This window comes from Schistocerca nitens, chromosome 10, assembly GCF_023898315.1.
Source record: "Schistocerca nitens isolate TAMUIC-IGC-003100 chromosome 10, iqSchNite1.1, whole genome shotgun sequence".
NCBI classification, from domain to species: Eukaryota; Metazoa; Arthropoda; class Insecta; order Orthoptera; family Acrididae; genus Schistocerca; species Schistocerca nitens.
This window is the reverse complement of record NC_064623.1, coordinates 116,546,431-116,570,068: the sequence shown is the minus strand read 5'-3', so window position 1 is coordinate 116,570,068 and position 23,638 is coordinate 116,546,431. Positions and strand designations below refer to the sequence as shown.

At 41.7% G+C, this 23,638-nt stretch overlaps 1 protein-coding gene across 5 annotated transcripts in view; it reads left to right on the top strand.

The window, feature by feature from the left end:
• LOC126210369 (zinc finger protein 583-like) overlaps window positions 1–23,638 on the top strand; it is a 230,306-nt gene that overhangs the window by 205,433 nt on the left and 1,235 nt on the right. The window lies entirely within an intron of this gene.

Sequence of the window (23,638 nt, the reverse complement as noted above, 5' to 3'; positions counted from 1 at the left end):
CAAAAGAACGGACCCACAAAATTACAGACCAATATCCTTAACTTCTCTTTGCTGCAGAATCCTTGATCATATTCTCAGGTCGAATTTAATAAACTTTCTAAAGACTGAGGAGCTTATGTCCACGAGTCAGCATGGTTTTAGAGAGCACCGCTCTTGCGAAATCAGCTTGCCCTTTTCTCACGTGATATACTGCGAACTATGGATGAAGGAGCCGGCCGCGGTGACCGAGCGGTTCTAGGCGCTTCAGTCCGGAACCGCGCGACTGCTACGGTCGCAGGTTCGAATCCTGCCTTGGGCATGGATGTGTGTGACGTCCTTAGGTTAGTTAGGTTTATGTAGTTCTAAGTTCTAGGGGACTGATGACCTCAGATGTTAAGTGCCATAGTGCTAAGAGCCATTTATGGATGAAGGGCAACAGGCAGATTCCAAATTTCTAGATTTCCGGAAAGCATTTGATACGATGCCCCATTGCAGGCTGTTAACGAAGGTACATGCACGCGGAATAAGTTCACAGGTATGTGAGTGGCTCGAATACTTCGTAAACAGTAGGACCTAGTATCTTGCACTAGATAGTGAGAGTTCATCAAAGGTATCGTAAGGAGTGCCCCAGTGAAGTGTGTTAGGACCGCTGTTGTTCCCTGTAAACATAAATGATTTGGCGAACAGAGTGGGCAGCAATGTGTGGTTGTTCGCTGATGATGCCATAGAGTATGGCAGGGCCGGCCAGAAATCCTGCACGCGTGCGGTGCTCCTGCACATGTGCAGCTTCCGAGTCACAGCGTGCACGCCGCAGCCATCAGCGTTCATGTAGTGCATGTTTCTGCGCACAGATGTCGCTCCTCTGTTACACAAAGTGCGTTATCGACACCTCGTATGTATATCACAACCTGGGCTGTATCTGTAAGATCTGTTGCTTCATTGAGCGCAACAGAGAAAGCAACAAAGTATTTAGCCTTATTTATTAGCTGCCTGTGCAGATCGCCGGCCATAGCACTGATACGTCTTGTCACTGTTTGTTTGGATAGACTGATTTCTTGAAACCTGCTAACTTTCGTGGGACACAAGTTCTGCAGCATCAATCAGACACCCTTTCACAAACTCCCCTTCGGGAAAGGGTTTCCCAGATTGTGCAATTCTTAATGCGATTTTAAAACTTGCTCGCAGTGAAGGTTTAGTGTGGTTGTCATTCTGGAAAATTGAAAACAGTACATTGTACAGTAAAACAGACATAAATATAACACAAGAAACTAAGAGTTCAAGAAATATCAGTTACTTTGACGTACAGTAAAATCCAGTTGATGTGTCTCATCTATTTTCTTAAGAACATTTAATTTTGCTTGCCTTTCTTCACTGTTGAGTACACTACACTCGTCTTTGTGATATGTATTGCAATGTCTTTCAATTGAAAACTTACGCTGGCCGCCTATTATTCGGCGGCACAGCAAACACTGTGAGTTTTCATCAACGGCTACAAAAAAGAATTGCAGATCCCAGTCATTTTTCTACGACTGAGAACATAGATCTTCCGTCCTTTGCTTTTTCACAGTACTTGCCGTTTCTCAGTACTTCTCTGTTAAGGTTACGGTCACCAGGGGTAAACGAGACTGGATATGTTGCGCTCTTGCTTGTACCACAGGGAAGTGGAGCCACCGCCGTTCATTTAGCACACATGTCTAATAACAGATGTCGCTGTCGCACACGTGCGCACATGTGCAGCGTTTGGCCGGCCCTGGAGTATGGTAAGATGACGAAGTTGCGTGACTGTAGGAAGAGATAACACGGCTTAGACAAAATTTCCAGTTGGTTTGATGAATGGCAGCTGGTCCTAAATGAAGAAAATGTAAGTTAGTTTTGGTAAGTAGGAAGAGCAAACCTGTAATGTTCAGATATTACTAGTGCCTGCTTGATACAGTTACGTCGTTTAAATATCTGGGCGTAACGTTGCAAAGCAGTAGGAGGTGGAACGAGCATGTGAGAACTGTGGTAGGGAAGGCGACTGGTCGACTTCGGTTTATTCGGAGAATTTCAGGAAAGAGTGTTTCATCTGTAAAGGAGACCACATACGGGACGCAGGTGTGACCTATTCTTGAGTACCACTCGAGTGTTTGGGATCCATACCAGGTAGGGTCGAAGGAAGACATCGAAGCAATTAAGAGACGGGCTGCTAGATTTGTTAGCGAAAAACAGTTACAGAGATGCTTTTTGGACTCAGATGGAAGTCCCTGGAGGGAAGGCGGCGTTCTTTTCGAGAAAGACTATTGAGGAAATTTAGAGAACCGGCATTTGAAGCTGACTGCCGAACAATTCTACTACCGCCAACATACGTTGCTCGTAAGAACCACGGAGATATGATACGAGGAATTAGGACTCGTACGAAGGCATATAAACAGTCGTTCCTCCCTCGCTCTATTTTCGAGTGGAACTGGAAAGGAAATGACAGGGCACCCTTCGCCATGCACCATACGGTGGCTTGCAGAGTATTTATGTAGTTGTAGAACTAGGTATTTTTTTTCCTTCAACTGGATGAGGCTGTACGTTTCTTATGTCGTTCAGGAAGGTAATAAGGACAAGCACTCTTATTACAGATTCAGTAGGCTAGAGCTTCTTTTATATAGGGTGAAGAAAAATTTGTGTACTCAGATTTTGCAGCACGATTCCTCACATACTAACATCAGAAAAATGTCTGTCACAAAATTTCGTCCAGTGAGTAGTTCCGGCAGCAAATAGACATTAAAGATGGGCAGTCTGGCAACACCATAATCACGTGTGCGGTAACTACCTCCGTCAGCATACAGTCGTGGTACTGTGCGGTTGGTGCAGTGGATAGCGTTTTGGGTTTGCATGCAGGACGACCGAGCGAGGTGGCGCAGTGGTTAGACACTGGACTCGCATTCGGGAGGACGACGGTTCAATCCCGCATCCGGACATCCTGATTTAGGTTTTCCGTGATTTCCCTAAATCGCTCCAGGCAAATGCCGGGATGGTTCCTTTCAAAGGGCACGGCCGACTTCCTTCCTCGTCCTTCCCTAATCCGATGAGACCGATGACCTCGCTGTCTGGTCTCACAACCCAAACGCAACCCAACCCCCATGCAGGAGGTCGAGCGTTCGATTCTGCGTCGTGTCGTATTTGTTTTTATTTGCCATTTTCATTCTTCCATATAATACTGTAGTATACACCATTTCTGAAGCCCCATGTATCCAACATTTACGTAGTACAGTGTTTTGTAATGGCGAAAATAACGAAAACGTGGTCACATAAGTCAGAAATAGTTGAAACAAATGACCTGTCATAGAACAGACTAACCACAAAAGAAATTTCAATTTCGCCATGATAAAGATGATTGTACAGTTAAATAACTCAAGATCTACTAATCATTCACACTATGTGCAGGATATCCACTCAAATGAAACACATTAGCAACCAATGAGAATAACAATTTCTATGTTAGTGACTGTATGACCTTTTCAAAAGAGCAGATGCACAAAGTGACCTTCCTGAACATCTAGACATTGTAGAACCATCTGGGTCATACAACTCTGGACTCTTTGCAATGTGGCTGCATCCACAGATACAAAAGCAGCATGAACGTATGCTATTATTTCTTCCACATTTGTCAGCACAGTAGATTATGCATAATCCTTCAAGTGTCCCCAAAGGAAATAATCCTGGGATTTAGGTCAGCTGCACACAGAGGCCATACAATTGGACCTCTCCATCCCAGCCATTTCCGTGGAAATGTTCTGTCTCAATACCGTTGCACATTAATTCCAAAGCGTGGAGATTTTGTTGTTGGAACCATTCACAGAACTGCATCCACAGACAGCGACCTGCAGGATGCAGGTGTTGCATTAAAGAATAATGATAGCGGTGCAGTGCATGTTCATCCAGCACACTAATGACTCTGTGTTGTGAGACATACAGCTGCCTTGCTATTCTACGTGTATCTCGCTGGGGTTCTTATTGTATGACCTCCAGAATAGACTCAGTAAATGTAGTACAGCGAATCCGTGGACAATCAACACTAAATGATGGTGGAAGGAGGGAACCTGTCTCTCTAAGGCAAATCTCCAGATGACAAAACACAGTTTTATTTGCATGATGTCGAGCAGAATATCTAGCAGCATATTCATGAGTGGCAACATCAGCTCGATTAGCAGATGCACCAAGGACCAAAAGCACATCCACATATTCATTATTTGTATATTCCATACGTTTTCCACATTGTTTTAAAATAATACAAGAAGGAAATACAATATGTGTATAAACATACTTGGAATCTGTCATGGGCGCATTACTCCAATAGCAACTAGTTCCTGTCTGGTGAACAGTGCATACACTATAGACACAGTGTCAGTGGGCTGCTCCACCTAACATACATCACCTCTTTTATAGCCTTTGTTCTGCATGATTCATGCTGATACTGCTAAATGTAAAATGTTCATTTTCGAATTACGCTGTTTCCCTAATGGTAGTGAACGTAATGTTTCTATCGATTATAATAATAAGAATAATAACGGTAACACATGTCGATACTTACTAAACAGCGTGAGCTTATCAGACTCACTGTTGAAAGGCATAATTAGTGGTTCCATGATGATAGTACATACAAAAGGTACTGTATATCCATACAATGCCTCTTCCAAAGTACACAATCACAGATGAACGGGATTAAAAGGAAATGCAAAAGAATTTGTGGAACAAACGCATGTATGCATGGGTGTTCTCGTGTCCAGACATTGCCTCATTGCGAAAGCAGTCAGCTATGGATCATCTGCTTTGCATGTGAGCTTGTGTTGCGTTTATTGTGATGAAAGGGCGACAAAAAAGAAAACGAAAAAGTGACTGTGGGCAAAGAAGTATATAAACAATAGAAATACAAAGTGATGACAACATTTTTTATGCAAATTTCAGAAGGAGGTCACACAGAGGTCGTAGATTTTCTGCTTGGAAAACGGTAGCGATAAGGCTGGCAATAAAATATTGTTAGCTGGTAACTGGCAACGTATATGATCATTTCAAAACAAAGCATTTTATTTCTATCGAATTTGTAGCTTGTAATGAGGAATAATTTTAGTTTATTATTTAGTAGTCTTATACCTTTCTTCACTGTAGGAAATGCTTAAATTTGTTATTATTAGCATATTTTGTTCCTATACACATACCACAATTTGTATCTAATAGCATCCCTAAGTACTGTTCTCATGTGTAATTATGAGTCGTTCCATATCCATGTTATTCTCTTGTATACTGGATCAACGAAACATGAATACATAACTAAAAATAAAAGTGTTTATTGCTGAAACTGAGAAATACTTAAGGATGTTTCTTCGTCGTTACGTGAAGGTTAATCAGCTTTCAACACGTCATTTGTTTTTAATCGTGAAATATGATATGCAGATTAACATCCTCAGACTCGACGAATTTGGGAATTTCATAGACGCCAGAATCCAATAGAACGGAGATTGTATTTTTCAGTTTCATATTGTTGGCATCATCATGCGCCTCATTTCTATTTTGAGTAGTTTTTTGAGGAGCTACACGTACCTCATTTCTTGCTTTGTTCAGATTTCAGGCTCCAGTTGTCTGCTTTTAAGTCTTCACAGCACGAATATTCGTCCACAGTTTTCGTTTACTGTTTTCATAAATTTTTTTGCTTATTCTTCTTAGTTCTTCCGCTTCGAAACTTACGGTATCTTATTCTTTAAAGAAATATGATCAGGGACTTTTAATCTATAAGGGACGTTCAAAAAGAAGTAAGCTGGAGGCATAATTAAAGAAACCAATACCTGTATGTTAGAAGTATTGACCCTGGCTTTTGCGACACTTGTCCCACTGTGCACAAGGCGCTGAATGGCTGTCTCATAAAATTCCCGGGCCTGCGATGTTAACCAGTTCCACATTTACAGCTGGATGTCGTCGTCAGAGGTGAATCGTTTGCCCCTATGTTGATGTTCTTCTTTGACCAAGATGGCCCCCATCTGATTAACTTCCTGCAGTACGGGACAACAGTGAACGCCCAGCGTTACTCGAAACTTTGACCACCCTTCGCCAAGCGATCAAATCAAAACGACCAGGCAATCTCACTCATGGGGTCATTCTGCTCCACGACAATGCTAAGCCTCATACGGCCAACACAGTCGCGGCACTCCTGTAGAAATTCAAATGGGAGGTTCTCGGCCACCCTCCATACAGTCCAGACCTCTCTCCATGTGATTACGACATTTTTGGTCCCCTTAAAAAGGCTCTGAGGGGCAAACGATTCACCTCAGACGACTGTGTCCAGCTGTACATGCGGAACCGGTTAACATCGCAGCCCTGGGAATTTTATGAGACAGCCATTCACCGCCTTGTGTCACAGTCGGGCACGTGTCTCAGCAGCCAGGGTCAATACTTCTAACATACTGTTGCTTGTGTCTGTAATTGTGCCTTCGGCTCGTTTCTTTTTGAACGCCCTTAATATGTGACGCTCAGGGCAACACATCTCCAATTTTTATTCAATTAACCTTCAGAAGCGGTATTCCATACGACTTTTTCTTTGCCTGTAATCATCTATAAACTTAAGCGTGTTTCCATTAGAGCCAACAGACATTACTGCATATATATCACTTCATGTTGTTGTTGTTGTTGTTGTTGTTGTCTTCAGTCCTGAGACTGGTTTGATGCAGCTCTCCATGCTACTCTATCCTGTGCAAGCTTGTTCATCTCCTAGTACTTACTGCAACCTACATCCTCCTGAATCTGCTTAGTGTATTTATCTCTTGGTCTCCCTCTACGATTTTTACCCTCTACGCTGCCCTCAAATGCTAAATTTGTGATCCCTTGATGCCTCAGAACATGTCCTACCAACCGGTCCATTCTTCTTGTCAAGTTGTGCCACAAACTTCTCTTCTCCCCAATTCTATTCAATACCTCCTCATTAGTTATGTGATCTACTCATCTAATCTTCAGCATTCTTCTGTAGCACCACATTTCGAAAGCTTCTCTTCTTGTCCAAACTATTTATCGTCCATGTTTCACTTCCATACATGGCTACACTCCATACAAATAGTTTCAGAAAAGACTTCCTGACATTTAAATCTATACTTGGTGTTAACAAATGTCTCTTCTTCAGAAACGCTTTCCTTGCCATTGCCATTCTACATTTTATATCCTCTCTACTTCGACCATCATCAGTTATTTTGCTTCCCAAATAGCAAAACTCCTTTACTACTTTAAGTGTCTCATTTGCTAATCTAATCCCCTCAGCATCACCCGACTTAATTCGACTACAATCCATTATCTTTGTTTTGCTTTTGTTGAGGTTCATCTTATATCCTCCTTTCAAGACACTGTCCATTCCGTTCAACTGCTCTTCCAAGTCCTTTACTGTCTCTGACAGAATTACAATGTCATCGTCGAACCTCAACGTTTTTATTTTTTCTCCGTGGATTTTAATACCTACTCCGAATTTTTCTTTTGTTTCCTTTACTGCTTGCTGAATATACAGATTGGAATAAAATCGGGGACAGGCTACACCCCGTCTCACTCCCTTCCCAACCGCTGCTTCCCTTTCATGCCCCTCGACTCTTATAACTGCCATCTGGTTTCTGTACAAATTGTAAATAGACTTTCGCTCCCTGTATTTTACCCCTGCCACCATTAGAATTTGAAAGAGAGTATTCCACTCAACATTGTCAAAAACTTTCTCTAAGTCTACAAATGCTAGAAATGTAGGCTTGCCTTTCCTTAATCTATTTTCTAAGGTAAGTCGTAGGGTCAGTATTGCCTCACGTGTTCCAACATTTCTACGGAATCCAAACTGATCTTCCCCGAAGTCGGCTTCTACCAGTTTTTCCATTCGTCTGTAAAGAATTCGCGTTAGTATTTTGCAGCTGTGACTTATTAAACTGATAGTTCGGTAATTTTCACATCTGTCAACACCTGCTTTCTTTGGGATTGGAATTATTATATTCTTCTTGAAGTCTGAAGGTATTTCGCCTGTCTCATACATCTTGCTCACCAGATGGTAGAGTTTAGTCGGGACTGGCTCTCCCAAGGCCGTCAATAGTTCCAATGGAATGTTGTCTACTCCCGGGGCCTTGTTTCGACTCAGGTCTTTCAGTGCTCTGTCAAACTCCTCACGCAGTATTGTATCTCCCATTTCATCTTCATCTACAGCCTCTTCCATTTCCATAATATTGTCCTCAAGTACATCGCCCTTGTATAGACCCTCTATATACTCCTTCCACCTTTCTGCCTTCCCTTCTTTGCTTAGAACTGGGTTTCCATCTGAGCTCTTGGTATTCATATAAGTGGCTCTCTTTTCTCCAAAGGTCTCTTTAATTTTCCTGTAGGCAGTATCTATCTTACCCCTAGTGAGATAAGCCTCTACATCCTTACATTTGTCCTCTAGCCATCCCTGCTTAGCCATTTTGCACTTCGTGTCGATCTCATTTTTGAGACGTTTGTATTCCCTTTTGCCCGCTTCATTTACTGCGTTTTCATGTTTTCTCCTTTCATCAATTAAATTCAATATTTCTTCTGTTACCCAAGAATTTTTACTAGCCCTCGTCTTTTTACCTACTTGATCCTCTGCTGCCTTCACTACTTCATCTCTCAAAGCTACTCATTCTTCTTCTACAGTATTTCTTTCCCCCATTTCTGTCAGTTGTTCCCTTATGCTCTCCCTGAAACTCTGTACAACCTCTGTTTTAGTCAGTTTATCCAGGTCCCATCTCCTTAAATTCCCACGTTTTCGCAGTTTCTTCAGTTTTAATCTACAGTTCATAACCAATAGATTGTGGTCAGAGTCGACATCTGGCCTTGGAAATGTCTTACAATTTAAAACCTGGTTCCTAAATCTCTGTCTTACCATTATATAATCTGTCTGATACCTTCTAGTATCTCCAGGATTCTTCCATGTATACAACCTTCCTTTATGATTCTTGAACCAAGTGTTAGCTATGATTAAGTTATGCTTTGTGCAAAATTCTACCAGACGGCTTCCTCTTTAATTTCTCTCCCCCAAACCGTATTCACCCACTATGTTTCCTTCTCTCCCTTTTCCTACTCTCGAATTCCAGTCGCCCATGACTATTAAATTTTCGTCTCCCTTCACTACCTGAATAATCAATTTCTTCATCATCTGCAGAGCTAGTTGGCACATGAACTTGTACTACTGTAGTAGGCATGGGCTTCGTGTCTATCTTGGCCACAATAATGCGTTCACTATGCTGTCGGTAGTAGCTTGCTCGCACTCCTATTTTTTTATTCATTATTAAACCTACTCCTGCATTACCCCTATTTGATTTTGTATTTATAACCCTGTATTCACCTGGCCAAAAGTCTTGTTGTTCCTGCCACCGAACTTCACTAATTCCCACTATATCTAACTTCAATCTAACCTACCTGCCCGATTAAGGGATCTGACATTCCACACTCCGATCCGTAGAACGCCAGCTTTCTTTCCCCTGATAACGACGTCCTCTTGAGTAGTCCCCGCCCGGAATTCCGAATGGGGGACTATTTTACCTCCGGAATATTTTACCCAAGAGGACGCCATCATCATTTAACCATACAGTAAAGCTGCATGCCCTCGGGAACAATTACGGCTGTAGTTTCCCCTTGCTTTCAGCCGTTCGCAGTACCAACACAGCAAGGCCGTTTTGGTTAGTGTTGCAAGGCCATATCAGTCAATCATCCAGACTGTTGCCCCTGCGACTGCTGAAAAGGCTGCTGCCCCTCTTCAGGAACCACACGTTTGTCTGGCCTCTCAACAGATACCTCTCCGTTGTGGTTGCACCTACGGTACGGCCATCTGTATCGCTGAGGCACGCAAGCCTCCCCACCAACGGCAAGGTCCATGGTTCATGGGGGTAAGATATATCACTTCATAGCATAGCTTTAACACTCTACACAATGAAACACGTATGTGTTCCGGCTGCCTGTCGTCCGCTAACAAGTGCAAAGATCCCCACCGAAGGCGAGTAGCAATGCACATTACGCACGGCCGCTATTTCCAGCAAATTATGCATGCTAAAATGCGCATGCATAGTTGCACTGTTGGAAATTCATCCGCATGTGCAAAGTTGAATACAAAAAAAGGCATCGTATGGACACTTCTGAATGGTAACAGAGTTTGAAAATTACTTGCAAAGCACGTTGCTAGCCCTACTGGTGACTTAAATCCCTAACGAAATGTAATGGATCTGAACGTGGCAACAAGAATAGTTAGTACTAATGTATGGGACAACTGGAGGAGTGTACACTGAAAATAGGTTTGGAATCTAGTAGAAGCAGTGGTGTGAAACAATTCACGTCCACAACGTGCAAAAGGCTTCTTTAAAAGGTGACCAACGAACGCGATTGTACTTCCATTTCTGTGTTCATAGTGCGTAAGTGCAAATGTTTTGTAGAAGAACCACTGTAATCGTTGTATGCCGATTAAGACGGCAGATACTGTACCGTGCAGACGCCGCGCGGGATTAGCCGAGCGGTCTCGGGCGCTGCAGTCATGGACTGTGCGGTTGGTCCCGGCGGAGGTTCGAGTCCTGCCTCGAGCATGGGTGTGTGTGTTTGTGCTTAGGATAATTTAGGTCAAGTAGTGTGTAAGCTTAGGGACTGATGACCTTATCAGTTAAGTCCCATAAGATTTCACACACATTTGAACCGTGCAGACTGCATTTAACAAGTGTAAACTAATACGCCTCAGTCCAGCATTTAACCTTCGACCTCCTGTATGCAAACCCAAAATGTTGCCCACTGCACCAACTGCACAACAGTGTTGCTGTATGCTGACAGAGGTAGTTACCATACATGTCATTGCAATATTGCCGGATTGCCAATCTTTAACGTCCATTTGCTGCCGGAAATACGTGCAGGACGAAATTTTGTGAGAGACATTTTTGTATTGCTAGTATGTGAGGAATCGCGCTGCGAAGTCCGAGTGCACGAATTTTTCTTCACCCTGTATATGCTGTTGCAGACCTAGATGAGAGCCTAATAGTCTGGATAAGGTCCAGCAGATACTATGACACATATAAAGAACATTAGTTCAGTTTAATAACGCTCTTTAATACAGTAACTCTGGTACAATCCATGTCCACAGGAACGACAATATATATTTAGCACTGTCACAGAAAGCAGTAATACAGTCTTACGCCAACAACAACAAAAATTAAAAACCACCGTGAAGGACTACCTGAATGGAACTGCAATGGGTAGATGTGACATACATGTAGTGACAAGCAAATGATTACAATTTCAGAAAAAAATATATGATTTAAAAATTTTCAGCATTTCGCGGCCCTGTCATCAACTGTATAAATTTTAATTTTAATTTCTGTGCTAAGTCAATAACATTTACGTCTCAAAATAAATAAATAAATATTTAGACCTATCCATAATAATGACGATGTTGGCTTCATATTATCCTTCCCATTCCTTTTGAAGTTCTTTTTAGGTGATTAAACTTCGTGCTTAAGCACAAAATTTCCTAGACAGGCTATACGTTGTAAGCACGTGATGTCTTCCTCATATCACGACCAACGAATACTTCATAAATGTTAAGACAGTCGATCTAAGTACGTTCCGCTCAGGATAACATATACACCCTTTTCCTCAGCTGTACCTTTGTTTTCTTTCACTTTACTAGTAAATTCAAGGTCAGGAGTTAAGTTCTCGCCTTGCCCCAACAAGTACCCATCGCACAGTTTATGCGCAGGCGCAAGGTATTGTGTCCGCCTAGGCCGCCCTCATGACGCTACGGTCAGTTCCAGCACAGCACTCGTGGCTGCCGCATCGCGGTCGCGAAGTGGGGCTGAGGCAGTTTCAGATAAGTTTTTACAGTCTGACGATAATTCATGGATTTTTAGTTTTACCTTGACGATGTCCACAATGGACAAACGGTAGTTACTTTTATTCTGAAGAAGGTTTGTTATCCCGACTGAAACCTAGGTAAATCTAGGTAAACTTTGCAGCTGAGGCTGTTGGTTTTTAAAATTAAAATTAATATATGATTTATTCAAGAGAAAGAGCGTCACAAATTGAGAAAATCAGCAACACATTGATCCACTTCGGGCCCTTGTGTAAGCACACAGCTCGGCACTAATTCATACAGTTGTTCGATGTCCTCCTGACGCACATCGTGCCAGGTTCTGTCCAATTAGCTGTTAGATCGTCGAAATCTTAAGCTGGTTGGAGGACCCTGCCCATAATCTTCCAAATGCTCTGAGTTGGAAGGGATCTGGCTATCTTGCTGGCCAAGTTACGGTTTGACAAGCAAAAATGGCTGACATCGAAATAAGTGTCCAAGGAATAGAAAAGCAACTGAAAACACTCAACAGAGGAAAGTCCACTGGACCTGTCGGGATACCAATTCGATTCTACACAGAGTACGCGAAAGAACTTGCCCCCTTCTAACAGCCGTGTACCGCAAGTCTCTACATCTACATCTACACGATTACTCTGCAATTCACATTTAAGTGCTTGGCAGAGGGTTCATCGAACCACAATCATACTATCTCTCTACCATTCCACTCCCGAACAGCGCGCGGGAAAAACGAACACCTAAACCTTTCTGTTCGTGCTCTGATTCCTCTTATTTTATTTTGATGATCATCCCTACCTATGTAGGTTGGGCTCAACAAAATATTTTCGCATTCGGAAGAGAAAGTTGGTGACTGAAATTTCGTAAATAGATCTCGCCGCGACGAAAAACGTCTTTGCTGTAATGACTTCCATCCCAATTCGCGTATCATATCTGCCACACTCTCTCCCCTATTACGTGATAATACAAAACGAGATGCCCTTTTTTGCACCCTTTCGATGTCCTCCGCCAATCCCACCTGGTAAGGATCCCACACCGCGCAGCAGTATTCTAACAGAGGACGAACAAGTGTAGTGTAAGCTGTCTCTTTAGTGGACTTGTTGCGTCTTCTAAGTGTCCTGCCAATGAAACGCAACCTTTGGCTCGCCTTCCCCACAATATTATCTATGTGGTCTTTCCAACTGAAGTTGTTCGTAATTTTTACACCCAGGTACTTAGTTGAATTGACAGCCTTGAGAATTGTACTATTTATCGAGTAATCGAATGCCAACGGATTTCTTTTGGAACTCACACTTTTCGTTATTTAGCGTCAACTGCCACCTGCCACACCATACAGCAATCTTTTCTAAATCGCTTTGCAACTGATACTGGTCTTCGGATGACCTTACTAGACGGTAACTGAGAACTAAGAGAACTGCTCAGATTGTCACCCAGGTCATTTATATAGATCAGGAACAGCAGAGGTCCCAGGACGCTTCCCTGGGGAACACCTGATAACACTTCAGTTTTACTCGATGATTTGCCGTCTTCTTCTTCTTCTTTCGATTTCGGCCATCTTTGGACCACGTTCAACAATTCACTTGCCCGGCTTTTTGATCTTTTTTCTCTCTTCCCAATATTTCCTCATCATTTTCGAATGGTTCCTCCTCCGCTCTTCCGACCATTTCCTGTTATTATTCTTTAGTTTCGTTTCTTCTGGAAAACACTTAATTTCGTTAACTATTTGTCTAAACTTTTTCCTGTCCCTGATTGACTCACGGGTGACATTAAAATAGGCCAAATCCTTTTTCACCATCTGTATCCATTTATTGTTGGTTTTTTCGTTCCTGTTACTATGTTCAAACACTTTTCTTGTTAGTCTGTTTCCATCCATCCTCGACAGGTGACCATAAAACGTTAGTCTGCGTTTACGCATTGCATCACTCACTTTCTCAATAGTTTTGTATATTTCCTTATTACTCTTTAGCTTGTACTCTTCTCCAATCTTTCTCGGTCCTAATATTTTTCTCAGAATTTTCCTTTCTTTCCTTTCCATGTTTTCTATTTCCCCCTTTTTGTTAAGAGTTAGGCACTCCGATGCATACAGGCATTCTGGTCTAATGACAGTTTTATAATGTCTTAATTTAGCTTGAATCGAAATGTTTTTTTTGTTATATATGTCTTTGGTTTTTTGAAAAGCAAATTCCATTTTCGTCTATTACTACGAACTGCGATCTTCCTGACAGGAAATCACGAATCCAGTCGCACAACTGAGACGATACCCCATGGTCCCGCAGCTTGATTAGAAGTCGCTTGTGAGGAATGGTGTCAAAAGCTTTCCGGAAATCTAGAAATACGGAATCAACTTGAGATCCCCTGTCGATAGCGGCCATTACTTCGTGCGAATAAAGAGCTAGCTGCGTTGCACAAGAACGATGTTTTCTGAAACCATGCTGATTACGTATCAATAGCTCGTTCCCTTCGAGGTGATTCATAATGTTTGAATACAGAATATGCTCCAAAACCCTACTACAAACCGACGTCAATGATATAGGTCTGTAGTTCGCTGGATTACTCCTACTACCCTTCTTAAACACTGGTGCGACTTGCGCAATTTTCCAATCTGTAGGTATAGATCTATCGGTGAGCGAGCGGTTGTATATGATTGCTAAGTAGGGAGCTATTGTATCAGCGTAATCTGAAAGGAACCTAATCGGTATACAATCTGGACCTGAAGACTTGCCCGTATCAAGCGATTTGAGTTGTTTCGCAACCCCTAAGGTATCTACTTCTAAGAAACTCATGCTAGCAGCTGTTCGTGTTTCAAATTCTGGAATATTCCATTCGTCTTCCCTGGTGATGGAATTTCGGAAAACTGTGTTCAATAACTCCGCTTTAGCGGCACAGTCGTCGGTAACAGTACCATCGGCACTGCGCAGCGAAGGTATTGACTGCATCTTGCCGCTTGTGTACTTTACATACGACCAGTATTTCTTCGGATTTTCTACCAAATTTTGAGACATGTTTCGTTGTGGAACCTATTAAAGGCATCTCGTATTGAAGTCCGTGCCAAATTTCGCGCGTCTGTAAATTTTCGCCAATCTTCGGGATTTCGCGTTCTTCTGAACTTCGCATGCTTTTTCCGTTGCCTCTGCAACAGCGTTCTGACCTATTTTGTGTACCACGGGGGATCAATTCCATCTCTTACCAATTTATGAGGTATGAATCTCTCAATTGCTGTTGCTACTATATCTTTGAATTTGAGCCACATCTCGTCTACATTTGCATAGTCAGTTCGGAAGGAATGGAAATTGTCTCTTAGGAAGGCTTCTAGTGACACTTGATCCGCTTTTTTAAATAAAATTATTTTGCGTTTGTTTCTGGTGGATTTGGAAGAAACGGTATTGAGCCTAGCTGCAACGACCTTATGATCACTAATCCCTGTATCAGTCATGATGCTCTCTATCAGCTCTGGATTGTTTGTGGCTAAGAGGTCAAGTGTGTTTTCGCAACCATTTACAAAGGAAGGTTCCAAATGATTGGAAAAAGAGCACAGATAGTCCCAGTTTTCAACAAGGGTCGTCGAGCAGATGCGCAAAACTATAGGCCTATATCTCTGACATCGATCTGTTGCAGAATTTAAGAACATGTTTTTTGCTCGCGTATCATGTCATTTCTGGAAACCCAGAATCTGCTCTGTAGGAATCAATATGGATTCCGGAAACAGCGATCGTGTGAGACCCAACTCGCTTTATCTATTCATGAGACCCAGAAAATATTAGATACAGGCTCCCAGGTAGATGCCATTTTCCATGACTTCCGGAAGGCGTTCGATACAGTTCCGCACTGTCGCCTGATGAACAAAGTAAGAGCCTACGGAATATCAGACCAGCTGTGTGGCTGGATTGAAGAGTTTTTAGCAAACAGAACACAGCATGTTGTCCTCAATGGACAGGGGAGTGTTATGGGACCATTGCTTTTCACAATATATATAAATGACCAAGTAGATACTGTCGGAAGTTCCATGCGGCTTTTCGCTGATGATGCTGTAGTATACAGAGAAGTTGCAGCATTAGAAAATTGTAGCGAAATGCAGGAAGATCTGCAGCGGATAGGCACTTGGTGCAGGGAGTGGCAACTGACCCTTAACATAGACAAATGTAATGCATTGCGAATACATAGAAAGAAGGATCCTTTATTGTATGATTATATGATAGCGGAACAAACACTGGTAGCAGTTACTTCTGTAAAACATCTGGGAGTATGCGTACGGAACGATTTGAAGTGGAATGATCATATAAAATTAGTTGTTGGTAAGGCGGGTGCCAGGTTGAGATTCATTGGGAGAGTCCTTAGAAAATGTAGTCCATCAACAAAGGAGGTGGCTTACAAAACACTCGTTTTGCCTATTGCCTATTTTGAGTATTGCACATCAGTGTGGGATCCGTACCAGGTCGGGTTGACAGAGGAGATAGAGAACATCCAAAGAAGAGCGGCGCGTTTTGTCACAGGGTTATTTGGTAAGCGTGATAGAGTTACGGAGATGTTTAGCGAACTCAAGTGGCAGACTCTTCAAGAGAGGCGCTCTGCATCGTGGTGTAGCTTGCTGCCCAGGTTTCGAGAGGGCGCTTTTCTGGATGAGGTATCGAATATATTGCTTCCTCCTACTTATACCTCCCGAGGAGATCACGAATGTAAAATGCAGGAAGATTCTAGCGCGCACGGAGGCTTTCCGGCAGTCGTTCTTCCCGCGAACCATACGCGAGTGGAACAGGAAAGGGAGGTAATGACAGTGGCACGTAAAGTGCCCTCCGCCACATACCGTTGGGTGGCTTGCGGAGTATAAATGTAGATTTAGATGTAGATGTCTCACTGTGGGATAAATGTATTAACAGTTCCGACGAATACTTTTGAAACAATGAACAGTTTACTTACTTTTTCTCCACCTGTGCCTTTTTCATTGGACTGCCGCTTAGGCTAAGATTTTAATACTGTCGCCTGTGGGCTTCACTGATTTGGACTTGGGCAGATACTTCCAGGTCTCCTACAGCTGTCGTTATCTGTTCTGCATTGAGAGCTTCCAAATCTAAAAGACCCATGTGTACACCCTACACACAGTCAGCTACCTGGGTAGCAGCACACCTGACCAAATTAGGTGGGTCAACACTGTGGCACAAGTTCAAAAAAGCGCAGCATAGCTGATCACAGAAGCTTCAAAACCTCTGGTTCTTTCCTTGAACTTGTCTCAGATCCAGGCGACCACGATCAGTTCTGTGGAAAATACCGCAAATTACGAGCTTCGTTTAAACTCCGTACGCAGGGCTGGTCTTCTCAGTCTTTTTTGCCAGTCACTGAAATAGTCCAAGTATGACCTTGGAACTCAGATGACAGGTATGATGATTGTTCCAAAGTGAACAACAATCTGTAGATGTTTCTAGGTCTACAGCTAGTCACATAGTTTGCAGGGAACCGTATGGTACGTGGTGGAGGGTACCTACTACCGCTCTAGTCACTTTCTTTCATGTCCCACTCGCAAATGTAGGCCTGAAAGCCTACTAGACTAGGATCTTCAGCTTGTTGAATGGCATTCAGTGGCGTCAAAAAACTCTATCCAGAGACTCAAGGATGATGGATGACATAGCATCTGGAAGAGAGAGTAGCAGTACAAAACGAAACTGCTGACCTCCATTTCCAAATGTTCATTTGCAAAGGAAATTTTGTAAGTGCTGACTCAGTGTGATTTCCGCGTTACTGCAAAATGAATGATCTAGGTATTAATGTCTAATGTGTTTAGAAATAATTTAAATTCCTAAAATTAAATAAGGTCCCAGGAACTTACGAAATTGTCAGATTCTATACAGAATATGTGTCAGAGTTAGATTCTTTTTGAAGTTTAATAGTAGGAATAATGGTAGCTGTTTTATCCATCGAAGATCAAGTTTACAAGGACATTGAACTTGTATTCATGCTACTATTTAATAACAAGAAAAATGATTTAATTCATATATGCAGTCATTTGCAACTTACAGGCCTAGTATGACAAGAACTGGACAGGTAGAAGGCTAGAGCCTTATACTAGGAACCATCGCGGTATTTGCCTGAAATAATTTACAGAAACCATGGAAAACCTAAATCAGATGGCTGGATGAATACCAGAGCCTCCAGCCTCCCGAATACATCTACATATATATACTCCGCAATCCACCATACGATGCGTGGCGGAAGGTACCTCGTACCACAACTAGTATCTTCTCTCCCACTCCCAAACAGAATGAGGGAAAAATGACTGGCTATATGCCTCTGTACGAGCCCTAATCTCTCTTATCTTTGTGGTCTTTCCGCGAAATTAAGTTGGCGGCAGTAAAATACAAAGCTAGTCCGCTTAAAACCGTGATGTCCCATTAGGTTTAGCCCTAGTTTACAGTACTGCTTTACAAAGAAGCTATTTAATAACATAAAAGGCTAGTGCTACAATGTTCATTCATTTTTCTCTTCCAGTCACTGCACACGTTACACATCGTTTCATAATGTAACACTGCACACACTATCATATGACTCATTTCAATGGTGACGATGCCTGGTTTCCATTCTCTATACTGCAGTTTCCCATTCGCTAACCAGAAGAACTGAGTCAGCATCCCGCTATAACGAGTGAGATATTGTGCTCACAGAGAGAATAAGGTATTATACCTTGTAGAGCTTTGGATGTAAGTTTTTCCGGAAAAGAAAGAAAAATAGCTTAGTAATGGCCAAGGGGCGAAATTAGCTATGTCTGAATTACCAAATAAAGTGACCATTTTGAAGTAAAACAACAAACTACACATGACATAATACAAGAAATGTACAGCAGCTGTAGACCTGATAATCAGTTTCCTCATAATAGGCAAACAGTTGTGGGGCCGTCTGTAAATGTTGGATACGATGCCTTCACCGGGTCTTCGTGTATCCATGTCCAGAAAGTAAGTAAAAGAGCGACGTTAATATTTAATATACGATTAAATGCTAGGCAGACATATTTACGGGAAGATAAGTCTGCTTGCCTCAGTAGTCGAACACAATTTTGTGAGACCATCCTTGGCTGTGAGAGAAACATTATTTCTCTGAAGAGTGTCTAATAAGTTAGTTTCACTGTTTTATAAAGACATTACACCAATTGTTTTGAAATAATTTTATTGACATTCTACGATGCTTCTGTTACTTTTCTATATAGTCGCCATATTTTTCCAAGAATTTTTGGTAACACAAGTTTTTCCAAACCAGTGTTATACCAGATGAAGTCCGGTGCTCGGAACCAGCTGTTCATCATCACATATGGCTTACCTCCAAGATGGTCTTTGAGTTGGGGCAACCCATGAAAATCACTTGGGGCAAGATCTGGTTAATATGCAGTATGCAGGACCATTTCAGAGTTGAATCTGCCGATCCCTGCCAAGGTATTTCGAGCTGTATGAGGCAGAGAATTGCCTTAATGGAAGGGAATTTTGTGAAGCAAAATTCCTGAACGTTTTGTTTTGATGCTAGCTTGCAGATTCCTCAAGACACTGCAGTACCTCTCTGCATCCTTTGTAATGTGCCCCTGACAGTCCCAAAAGATAATTGCCAGTACTTTCCCTGCAGAATGTGTTACCTTTGCCTTTTTTTTCGGGAATTTCACCTGGTTCGTTCCACACAATTGTCTGTTGTTTTGTCTCAGGGGTCGAATAATGATGTCTTATCTCCATTCCAATGCTCATACAGCGGTCTTCATAATCATAGATTAACCTCTGGTGGATATCGACAGCGGATATTTGTTTTCCTGCGAAAAAACGAATGACAGAGCACAGCATAAAAGCGGGAACACTTTACACTGGTAGCTCCATGCTAACTGGCAGCATACTTGTAAGATACTACGATATTCTTAGTAAGATAGTGTGTGTATTGTCAACAGACACTAGTTGAACTCGCCAGCCCTCACAGGTCATGTGAAAAGTTTATTTTGCAGAATAATGAAATAGGGAAACATACTCATTGGATGACACCGTACATCTACATAAGTCCCCTGAAAACCAGTGTTAGGTGTATGGCAGAGGGTAATTAGTGTGGCAGGGATTTTCCTGTTCCAGTTTTTCTAACATTGTGGGAGCACAGCTGAAGAAAATGTTCAAACAGGCTGTCCGCTACACGTGCATCTCACATGTTGGAACTACAGATTAGGTTATGAAAAGCAAAGTAGTATCTGACAGTCCCGAAGTGGATATTAAAGCGTTAAGGTTGTCTTATCGTTCTTAGATTATAATTTGTATAGTATTAATAATTATTTGGTGGTGATTAGTTTATGAGATATGTCCAATGAGAGGACAAAAGTGAATGAATAAATATATTAATCCAACAACATTTTGAATGTGGTACTTAGGATACATACAACACGAAAAGTCTAGATTCTTTTATACACCATTCTTTGTTAATCTGAGAGCTGTTCTAGGTTTTGGTTAACTTTTCAAGAGGAATAATTCCACAAAGGAAACATAGTAGGTAAATATGGATTGGGGGGAAGAAATGAAAGAGGTAGCCGCCTTGTAGAATTTTGCACAGAGCATAACTTAATCATAACTAACACTTGGTTCAAGGATCATAAAAGAAGGTTGTATACATGGAAGAATCCTGGAGATACTAAAAGGTATCAGATAGATTATATAATAGTAAGACAGAGATTTAGGAACCAGGTTTTAAATTGTAAGACATTTCCAGGGGCAGATGTGGATTCTGACCACAATCTATTGGTTATGAACTGCAGATAGAAACTGCAAAAAGGTGGGAATTTAAGGAGATGGGACCTGGATAAACTGACTAAACCAGAGGTTGTAGAGAGTTTCAGGGAGAGCATAAGGGAACAATTGACAGGAATGGGGAAAAGAAATACAGTAGAAGAAGAATGGGTAGCTCTGAGGGAAGAAGTAGTGAAGGCAGCAGAGGTTCAAGTAGGTAAAAAGGCGAGGGCTAATAGAAATCCTTGGGTAACAGAAGAAATATTGAATTTAATTGATGAAAGGAGAAAATATAAAAATGCAGTAAATGAAGCAGGCAAAAAGGAATACAAACGTCTCAAAAATGAGATCGACAGGAAGTGCAAAATGGCTAAGCAGGGATGGCTAGAGGACAAATGTAAGGATGTAGAGGCTTGTCTCACTAGGGGTAAGATAGATACTGCCTACAGGAAAATTAAAGAGACCTTTGGAGAGAAGAGAACCACTTGTATGAATATCAAGAGCTCAGATGGCAACCCAGTTCTAAGCAAAGAAGGGAAGGCAGAAAGGTGGAAGGAGTATATAGAGGGTTTATACAAGGGCGATGTACTTGAGGACAATATTATGGAAATGGAAGAGGATGTAGATAAAGACAAAATGGGAGATAAGATACTGCGTGAAGAGTTTGACAGAGCACTGAAAGACCTGAGTTGAAACAAGGCCCCGGGAGTAGACAACATTCTATTAGAACTACTGACGGCCTTGGGAGAGCCAGTCATGACAAAACTCTACCATCTGGTGAGCAAGATGTATGAGACAGGCGAAACACCCACAGACTTCAGGAAGAATATAATAATTCCAATCCCAAAGAAAGCAGGTGTTGACAGATGTGAAAATTACCGAACTATCAGTTTAATAAGTCACAGCTGCAAAATACTAACGCGAATTCTTTACAGACGAATGGAAAAACTGGTAGAAGCCGACTTCGGGGAAGATCAGTTTGGATTCCGTAGAAATGTTGGAACACGTGAGGCAATACTAACCTTACGACTTATCTTAGAAGAAAGATTAAGAAAAGGCAAACTTACGTTTCTAGCATTTGTAGACTTAGAGAAAGCTTTTGACAATGTTGACTGGAATACTCTCTTTCAAATTCTGAAGGTGGCAGGGGTAAAATACAGGGAGCGAAAGGCTATTTACAATTTGTACAGAAACCAGATGGCAGTTATAAGAGTGGAAGGGCATTAAAGGGAAGCAGTGGTTGGGAAGGGAGTGAGACAGGGTTGTAGCCTCTCCCAGATGTTATTCAATCTGTATATTGAGCAAGTACTAAAGGAAACAAAAGAAAAATTTGGAGTAGGTATTAAAATTCATGGAGAAGAAATAAAAACTTTGAGGTTCGCCGATGACATTGTAATTCTGTCAGAGACAGCAAAGGACTTGGAAGAGCAGTTGAATGGAATGGACAGTGTCTTGAAAGGAGGATATAAGATGAACATCAACAAAAGCAAAACAAGGATAATGGAATGTAGTCTAATTAAGTCGGGTGATGCTGAGGGAATTAGATTAGGAAATGAGACACTTAAAGTAGTAAAGGAGTTTTGCTATTTGGGGAGCAAAGTAACTGATGATGGTCGAAGTAGAGAGGATATAAAATGTAGACTGGCAGTGGCAAGGAAAGCGTTTCTGAAGAAGAGAAATTTGTTAACATCGAGTATAGATTTAAGTTTCAGGAAGTCGTTTTTGAAAGTATTTGTATGGAGTGTAGCCATGTATGGAAGTGAAACATGGACGATAACCAGTTTGGACAAGAAGAGAATAGAAGCTTTCGAAATGTGGTGCTACAGAAGAATGCTGAAGATAAGGTGGGTAGATCACGTCACTAATGAGGAGGTATTGAATAGGATTGGGGAGAAGAGAAGTTTGTGGCACAACTTGACTAGAAGAGGGGATCGGTTGGTAGGACATGTTTTGAGGCATCAAGGCATCACAAATTTAGCATTGGAGGGCAGCGTGGAGGGTAAAAATCGTAGAGGGAGACCAAGAGATCAATACACTAAGCAGATTCAGAAGGATGTAGGTTGAAGTAGGTACTGGGAGATGAAGAAGCTTGCACAGGATAGAGTAGCATGGAGAGCTGCATCAAACCAGTCTCAGGACTGAAGACCACAACAACAACAACAATTCCACAAAATTTTTATCGTATTCTAGTTCGCACTTTTTCTGTCCTCCCACCGTCATTTAAATAATTTGGTCCAAACAACTGCAAGATTTACATAGGTTTTTAGAACAACATCTCTTCCATTATCCATCATCACATATTTGGAAGGAATTATCCTCATAAATTTGAATTCTTTATACCTCTAGAGTTATTAAGATTTATGGCTATTGGAAAGAACAGGCTCATAAATTTTCTCCAGAGTTCCTCCAAGCCACAGAAAGCTGTATAGGATAGTACTAGTCGGCACGAACAAAGGAAGGAGCAGGATGAAGAATTAAAGGTAAAGGATAAAATGTTTTAACATTTTTATTCACCACTGCTCTACCAGCGAGTGGGCATTCTTGATAGTGATCGAACTAAAGTCGCTCATTCGTTTTTGAGACTGATCACTTCTGAGAGGTATGGTTGCTATGAAAATAGTTTAGACTTGTCCCATCACATGACTGCGCTAAGACAAAAGGAATACCTGCACTTAAGCGTCCATTATGCACCATTGGTGGCTTGCGGATGAAGGTGTAGAAGTTCATATAGTATGCATTACAATTCTATTGCCCCTCTCAGTTAATCTCTTACATCTGTTCGAGAAATTATTGATGTTTGTGTTATCCTGACGTTTAATTTTGCAGTAATCCTACTGTCAGCGGGTTTGCCTTCATTTAACTTCTGTGGAATACTCTCTAACTACTTTACAAAGTTTTGTATTCTAAAGTAATGTCTCAAATGAATTCAACTCCCTCTCTCTCTCTCTCTCTCTCTCTCTCTCTCTCTCTCTGTCGCTCTCTCTCCTGCCACTTGAAGAGGGCCTAAAATTGTATTAACTGAAAGAAGTGTGCTCCTACATTATAAGATAGTTTGTTGGAACTTTTGAGACATTTGTCAATCTAGTATTTGTTAATATAATTTTTC